Source organism: Chlorocebus sabaeus, chromosome 23, assembly GCF_047675955.1.
Source record: "Chlorocebus sabaeus isolate Y175 chromosome 23, mChlSab1.0.hap1, whole genome shotgun sequence".
Taxonomy (NCBI): domain Eukaryota; kingdom Metazoa; phylum Chordata; class Mammalia; order Primates; family Cercopithecidae; genus Chlorocebus; species Chlorocebus sabaeus.
The window spans coordinates 59,626,227-59,634,201 of record NC_132926.1 but is presented as its reverse complement, the minus strand read 5'-3'; the positions used below and the strand labels follow the sequence as shown (position 1 = coordinate 59,634,201).

General features: G+C 44.8%; 1 protein-coding gene across 6 annotated transcripts in view; it reads left to right on the top strand.

Moving 5' to 3' along the window:
- The first annotated feature begins 355 nt into the window (after positions 1 to 355).
- SNCAIP (synuclein alpha interacting protein) overlaps positions 356 to 7,975 on the top strand; it is a 147,293-nt gene continuing 139,673 nt past the window's right edge. Inside the window, exon 1 of one of the 6 annotated variants that reach the window (XM_073010740.1) lies at positions 356 to 462. The gene's annotated coding sequence lies outside the window, so the exon portion shown is untranslated. Of the gene's footprint in view, positions 463 to 533; positions 630 to 1,003; positions 1,117 to 1,150; positions 1,744 to 7,975 lie in introns of those variants that run through there. The other 5 variants (XM_073010739.1, XM_008014247.3, XM_008014246.3 and 2 more) reach the window with 5 other exon arrangements.

Sequence of the window (7,975 nt, the reverse complement as noted above, 5' to 3'; positions counted from 1 at the left end):
AGGAAAGAAGTAGTCACCACTGCAGGCGTTGCTGACTCCTCATCCAGCAGCCTCCCACCCCCAATCCCTCAACAATTAAGATACAATAAAAGTAAAATTAATATTACTGTAGGGCCATTGGTACATTGAAACGTGGTTGAATTAAAAAGTCATTATTTCAGCCCAAGATCTTCTCCATCCACCCACACTTGAGCACAGAACATTCCAGGCAGGCAAAGCCACCCTTGCCCTCCTCTCCTTGGCCACGTCCTCAGGGGTGGGTGAGCTTCAGGGAGAGGGGTGGGGGTGACGACTCCGTGCCAACGCAAAATACTCTGCCAAAAGGCTTCTCAGACACGAGTTTCCCAGGGCCATGCCCACCTTCCGTTCCCCGCCTTCCTGAGTCTCTTCTCCCGGTTTATGCTGGAACCCTGGAATGGTCTGGGGACCAATGAGATGGCAGCGGTTGACGCTTGGATCACGGTGAGGGGGCGATTTCCAGGGGGAGAGGCCGCGAAACAAGGAAGAGGGGGCAGGAGGAGAAAAGTGGGAAGCGGGGACAAAAAGTAGGCGGGGAGGAGAGGAGAGCCCCAGTTGGGGAAAAGCAACGGCAGTCGAGGTAAAAAGAGCGAAAGGTACAGAAAGAGCAGGTTCGTGGACAGGAGCCGGCGGGCAGGCCGGGGGATCCCGGGCGAGGAAGCGGCGAGGGAGGGGCGTGGGCCGGGCCGGGGTCCCAGCGGGGAGGGTCGCTGTCAGTCAGGCCGAGCGGGGCTCGCTGGCCGGGGGGCGGCCGCAGGGGCGCAGCGCAGCCTGAGGGCGCGGCAGCCCCAGCAGCCTCGGCAGTGGCAGTGGTGGCCGCGCCCCCGTCCCCGGCTGGGCGCCCGCGTTGCGTTCCGCGTACCCCAGCGCCGGTTCCGGGCCGCGGCCGCCCAGGCTGCCCCCGCCCGCGCGCGCCCGTTGGGGGGCCCGGGGAGCGGCGCCCGCGGCCGGGCCGCATTGTGACGTAGCGGGGCCGCGGCAGCGCCTCCGCCGCTCGCCTGCTCCCGCCGAGGCTGTTCTGCTCCCGCCGCCGCAGTCCGTCCGTCGGTCCGTCAGTCCCTTCGCGCTCCTGAGCCGCCGGCGCGCCTGGCGCCCCCGGTGAGTCCAGGTCCCAAGCGGACGAGGCGGGGGGCGAGGAGCTGGCGGCTCAGCCTTTCCAAGTTTGCACCAGGCGACCCTGGCGGGTGTCGCCCCGTGCTCCCCAAGCCCGGGGCCCCCTTTGTGCCGCGAGTCTTGGCTGCTTGGGACAGCAGAGGCGTCTCTGCAGAAAGGGTTTGGGGGGAGGTCTCTATAGTAACAGTGGTGGCGGCAGCGGCTGCTTTACTGGGGAAAGGGGGAAACAACCACCGCCTCGGTTTCCAAAGGATTGTTCTTTTCATTTGCCTGCCTCGTGTGGTTCTTATTCTTGCTGCCACCCGGGATCGTATCGCAGGCAGGGATGGGCAGTGCCGCGGCTCGGAAGAGCTGAGGTAAGGGGGCGGGGGGGCGAAGTAATAGTAATAGCGACAGTACTAACAACGGGAGCAATAGCTGTAGAAGAGGGACGTCTGGGGTTGCTGCCGCCCCTCGCTCATCAGCACGGGCTCCCCGACTGCCCTGTCCAGCCCGGGCTCCGTCAGCCTCCCTCTAATGCTGTCCTGCGTCCCAGGCTGGTCCGCGTCAATTTCGGCGGGGACTGTTTCTCTCTTGGCCTTCTCTCTTGGCGATGACTTTCATCTGCAGGTGGTAAGTGGAGTGAACCCAATTTTGGCTATTGTCAAAGGCCACATTTTGTTTATTTCATTTTTACGAAAAGAAAAGGGAAAATTATGAGCCATTACTGGCAGCCATACAGTTTCCACAGGAAATACTAGCATTCTTTGAGGAACACGCTACTGCTTGCAGCGAAGAAAGTCTTAGGAAACAAAAAGGCAACAGCATTGTTGCTCATTTTCAATGGACCTCTAGGAGGGGGGAAACGTGTTGTTTTTTCCTGTGGTAACGTTGCTTTCCTTGGGAAAGTTAATTAAGGAAGCATTACTGTCGGTGCCCCTTTTCACTTGCTGGAGGCAGGGTCCGATTCCTCTTGGCTGTTACTGACAAGTGCCCATCAAAGAGCCCAGAGGAAGGGAGAACTGCTGCAGGACAGTCTCACCACACACCACGTGCCGTGGAGCCTGGCCAGGGTGCAGTTTGCAAAATGAAATAAGGGCTGTCTGGGGAGGTTTATGAGGATTACATGTGTGCAAAGTATGTTAGTTCTCCAAGGTGTCACTCTAAACACGTAATTTTCAAGCACTACTTTCGTTGCTGAATCTGCAGGAAGGGAAAAACCTAGTTTTCTTTTATGGAGCAGACATCTCAATTGGGAATGGGCTGAAATCTGTATTTCATTTGTACATATTGAAAATTTAAAAGGAAAAGGACAAGGTGTAGGAAAGCAGTATGCTAATGTGTACACATCTGGGAGAGAAAGTCTGTTGGCTGTTTCTGATGCATCTCAATGTTAAATTACATTCAGCATGGTTAGAGTACAAGGAGACACCTTTAAGGAGTCCTCAATACTATTTGAAAGGTGCTGTATTTTGGTACTGATCGCGGAAGTCTCTCTAGAAAGGGAGTATTAACTGAGGATTACCCATAACTAAATATGTATGCATTAACAGGTCTGGAATCAGAAAGTAAAAGATAGTGCTTCTCTTAAGAATCTTTGGGACATCTCAGTTAGAATAAAATACAGCATGGGATTTTGAAAAGAAGGAGTATAATTTTGAGTATAAATTTCATTTTCTCCATAGCAAGCATTTCATGAAGAAAGGTTACAGATAGTAGATTTGAAATGATGCTGCATTCATGAATTTGACTGTTACCATTTGTTGATATCCAAAAGGAAGTGACTAAAGCAAATGCATTTCTCTGTCTACTTTGTCACAACTTTGCTAATTCCAGACAGTTGTTCTGGTGCAGGTGTACAGTGGAAATGCAAGCCAAGAAACTCTGTGTGTGCTATTGTTTTGGAAGAAATTGTAGCAGTACTTTACTGCTCTTAAGGGAAACCCACACAAACATCTAATACAAACAAATGATCTTTGATATTATCAGAAAAAGCCTGGAGCTGTTTTTCTTGCCAGATGTAAGGCATTTCTTGTCAAAAGAGGAAATCTCCCAAGGAGCAGGTGCATCATTATAGGAAACACAAGGGGATTTCTCTTTTAAATGCAAAATCTAATTGAATAGCAACAAGAGAATCAGTAACACTCTTAGAATAGAAGCTTTGTTTTTGGCAGTTTGTCAGGTTACAGTTGCAAACCACATAGGAGAAATATGTGTCTTGGGAGAAAAATGATATCCTGGTGAAAATCAAATAGTTGCTTCTGTGAAACTTTTACCCTTATGTACTTATTTCCTTGCGCCCATTTGATTTCTATGCAGATTCACTTGCAGGAAGTTATTTATGGAAAATGAATCAATAACTTGTTTGCTTATATCATGTATACTATGCATGATTTTGCACTTTACAGGTTAGGTAACTAGATTTTATATTTTATGGTTTGCATCTTAGCTGTTTTTTACATTTTTGAAATTAATGATCAAAATATGTGTTAAAATAATTTTTAATTGATGTGACTGACAGCTGGGCCCTGGGAAAGTACTAATTGATTCCTAAATAGTTATTGTGCATTTACTTTTTGCTTATATGTAATACAGCAATATAAAATGCATAGTCTTTTCACAAGGAACGTTTTCATGGGAAGTAGGACCCATGGAAAATTAAATGACACAAAACATCGAAGAACACATTTCATAATCGAGTGCCTGAGTTGCTAAATAGTAATTGAAAATCTCTGAGGAGAGAGTGATCAAATTAGCTTAGATGTTATATCAGTTTTTCATTGCTGGATAACAAATCCCCACAAAATGCAGTTACTTAAAATTGCTACTATAGCTCATGATTCTGGTGGTCAGCAATTTGAGCTGGGCTCAGTAAGATGGTTCTTCTGCTATTCTTAGTTAGGTTCCCTCAGACATTTTCAGTCTGCTGGCGGTGTAATTGTGAATGACTTTACTTATATGTCTGGCAGTTATCAGACTGTTGGCCAGGGTAACATAACAAGTGGCTGGGATATGTACCTCCCGTTCTCCGGCAATCAATCCCCTCACCTTCTTTACATGGCAAATCAAACAGTGTTGTAAGAGCAGCAAAAGAACAACCTGCAATGCAAAAGCAACTTTAAAGCCTCACCTTGAATCACATTAGCTACTCTCCCATTAGCCATATCAAATCAGAAGGTTACACCAGATTCAAGGGGTATAGAAAGAGTCCACTTATCATGAGAAGGAGCTGCAAAAAATTAGAGCCAGTTTTTGTGATCTACTACATGTTTGAGCATACGTGTATCTAGCAGGTGTTTTCTGCTGAAAATAATATGTTAGGAGAGCATATTGGAGCCTACTTATCAATAGCCCAGGATTTAGGTTAAGGAATTGTCCAGTAAATCATTGTCCTGCAATTTTTTTTCTGTAAACCCCAGGTAGAGGAAGTATGACACAATGATAATAAATTTTAGTCATATCCTTCCGACAATGGTGTTGGGATGGTTTGGAGACAGGAGGCTGGTGGCAGGGTGAGCTGGGCATTATTGAAAGTTGATGGTTTTGACAAAAATGGAGGCAGGAAAATTGGAAAGGGATCGATCTGGGAGATCCCGTATTTAGGATGAGGTGACTGATTATAGGGAGTTAGTAAAAGCAAAAAGTTGAAATCATTCTGAGGTTTAAAAAAACTTAAGTGACTGAAAGAATGATTGTGCTTTTGTGAGAAATAGAGAAATCAATAAGTGATTTATTTGGGGGCAGGAGAAAAATTCAGTTCCAGAAAGTTTGATTAAAAGAGATAAATTGAATGTGAAAGTACTTTATAAGCTGCAGAGTAGGCTATGAATGTTAGCTATTGTTTAGTGTTTAAATCACAGTGCACTATTGTATATAGTTAAGTTTCTTTAGGTGTATAGCAACAGAAAACAAAATACAACCTCAGGGATTCCCTAAGATGTCAAAGGGAAGTCAGAACCACTACTCTCAGGATGGAAACAGAACTTACCTAGGGAGTAGAACTGATGTTCTTTCTCCAAGGCACAGCTGAAGGTCTGCCCTTAGAGTGCTTTGCTCTTAAACTGAGCATACCAGGCAAAGAACACCTTTGACTTAATTTGAGTGCCATGCACACTCCTGAGCCAGTAGCACTGACTAACAGCCACACCAGGTCAGTACACAATGTGAAGTGGGTAAGTTCACCCTTAAAGGACACTGGAGCACTGCTATCAGAAGTGGAGATGGACACAAGGTGACAAGACCAGCAAATGCCCACCCCAGATGAACACTTGAAGATTTATTTCGGCCTAGCCATGGGGAAGCAAGAGGTAACAAGGCAGGAGGTGACAACTTAGGCATATTTCCATAGAGTATAGGTGCGTGAATAACAGTTGAACCCATGCTCATGGTGGAGTTTTCTTGTGGAAAATAAAGAAAAGAGGGTCTGGCACAATGCCTCATCCAGACTCCTTCATAAACGTTAATGGATGTTTTATTAGAAGGGAGAAGAATTCTAAACATGTTCTGTTCTGTCTTTCACCTAAAAACTCATGCAAGGTGCTGTTTCATCAGCCTCATTTTATGGCCAGACTGAAATTCAGGTGGTGCCCTTACCACCAAGTGCAGCTGTTAGGCCAGACAGAAACACCTGGCCTCTCCAACTTCACACAATTAGTCTGAACAGCATACACAGCTGCTCTTTATGGAACGGCCTTGGATGGACCAGCTCAAACCAAAGAATCCGTTTTTATCATTTTTATTGCACAAGTCTAAAACCCCTGAAGATACTCAATAAATGTTAATTGAATGAGTGGATGTGCCATTATCTGGTGCAGTAATGTTTTTTAAAACGGTCTGGTCTGACTTTTCGTTATTAAGTGTAGAGTTTGCTATAAAGTCCCTAAGTGCCTTTTGTAGACTTAAATGTTTTAAGGTACTCTTGTCACAGTAATGTAGGTTTTTAAAATCCACCACTCATAAAAATAAACTATTTTTTCTTTATTGAAACACAGTTGTCTTTAATCCTTGTGTTTGTCAGGACACTTGGTTGCAAATCACAGAAACCCAGTTTATACTTACTTAAGTAGGAAAAGGCATATACTGGCTATTATAAAGGAAAAGTTCAGAAAGGATCCAATTCTGATTTCCTCTTTTCTTCATGGTGGCAAAATTTTCATCTCTAGCTTTAGTCTTACTCCCTGAGAAAAAGAGAATTCAGGACTAACTTTAATTAGACCACTTTGATCACATGCATATACTTGAACCAGACCCTATGGCTGGAGATTTGGACTATGCCACTTGACTTGGCTTTGATTATGAGACCAGTCCTGGGGGCTTTTGAAAGGGGAGAGTGGTATGTGTGAGGGCAGGTGGGAAGGAGTATATGGGAGTGAAGGAGGTATATGGGAGACTTGTCAGCAGAACTCTTCTAAAGCATATAACCTGAGAGCAGGGAAGGGGTAGTTTTTAAAAGAAAATATTGAAAAGAAGAGATAGGAGATGATGTGCATGCAGAAACAGCAGATATCTATTAAATACGATTACACCTGTTTTCCATGACAGGCATATCATCCTCTCACTACACCCCCAAGCCAGAGACCTGGGAATGATCTCGATCTGACCTTCTCCCTTTCTTCATCCACCTAATCAGTCACCAAGACCTCCAGCTCCACTTGCTTTCATGTTTCACTCTTCCCGAGTCACCTCTACAAATGCTGCCTTCAGTCTCTCAGCTTTCAATCCATCCTCCTCACCGCTGCCTGCTTGCTCTTTCTAAAGAATAGATAAAATTGAATTATGTAACTCCCTGCTAAGAACCATTCCAAACCTTGTCACAGTCCTAGAGAAAAGTCCAAGCTCTTACCATGAATTCCAAAATTCTCTGCAAGGTGAGTCCTGCCTCCTACTGTGGGTGCAGGGGATGGGTAGGTGCTAGTATGTTCAGCAATGCCTCCTTCTAGCTGCCCATATTATCCCCATGCTGGGCTGACATGTATAACTTCAAAGTCTTTAAATGCTTCATTGCATGTGCTTTTACATGTTGTCTCTGTGGAATATTGTTTCTTCTTTCTCAAACTATGAACTATTAAACATTTACTTATCCTTCCAAACTCATCTCAAGTGTTGCTTTTTCAAGGAGCCTCAGCTGAACATCCCCTCCCAGTCTCTCCCCACATCACACTTTATCCTGTGGTATGTATGACCTTGGATATACATGTCTGTCTCCCTCTATAGATGAAATGTCTCAAGAGCTGGACTGACTTCCTTATCTTTGTGCATCCTGTGCTCGGTACAGTGCCTTGCCCACCATGTATCTCAATAATTTTTAAATAAATGAAAGAAAAATGTGCATTGAATCATTCATCTTTCATTTTTTCAGGTGATTTTCTTTAGGTATATTCTATTTGCTTTAACTTGATTTTCACATTTGCCTTTAGGATACTGGGACATGAAGACAGGTTTTCTTTGAAACTGCTGCTCAGACACTTTTTCAACAGTTTTCCCGTTGGTTTATATACTTATTTATTACTTGGTCACTAATAACAACCTTAAGGAGGAGGCTGGAAAATATCAGTGGTCCAGAGTAAATCTCTAGGCTAAAATCTATGGGTCAGAGACCAGATGAGGAATCATTTTCCCACTATCATCAGAGAGGATATTTAATAGTTAATATTTATGAGGCCCTCTGTTTTGAGTGCTTACAAGATGCCTTACAATTACTTTCTTATTTAGTTCTCACAGCCCTAGGAAGGAGGTGTTACTGTTATCATCCCTTTTTTTTTTTTTTTCACAGATGAGGAAACAAAGATTTAGAAATTTGAAGCAGCTTGTCTGCCACTAAGCTTCTTCTTCCTGGTGACTTCCAAGCTGCCAGACCTCACCTGAG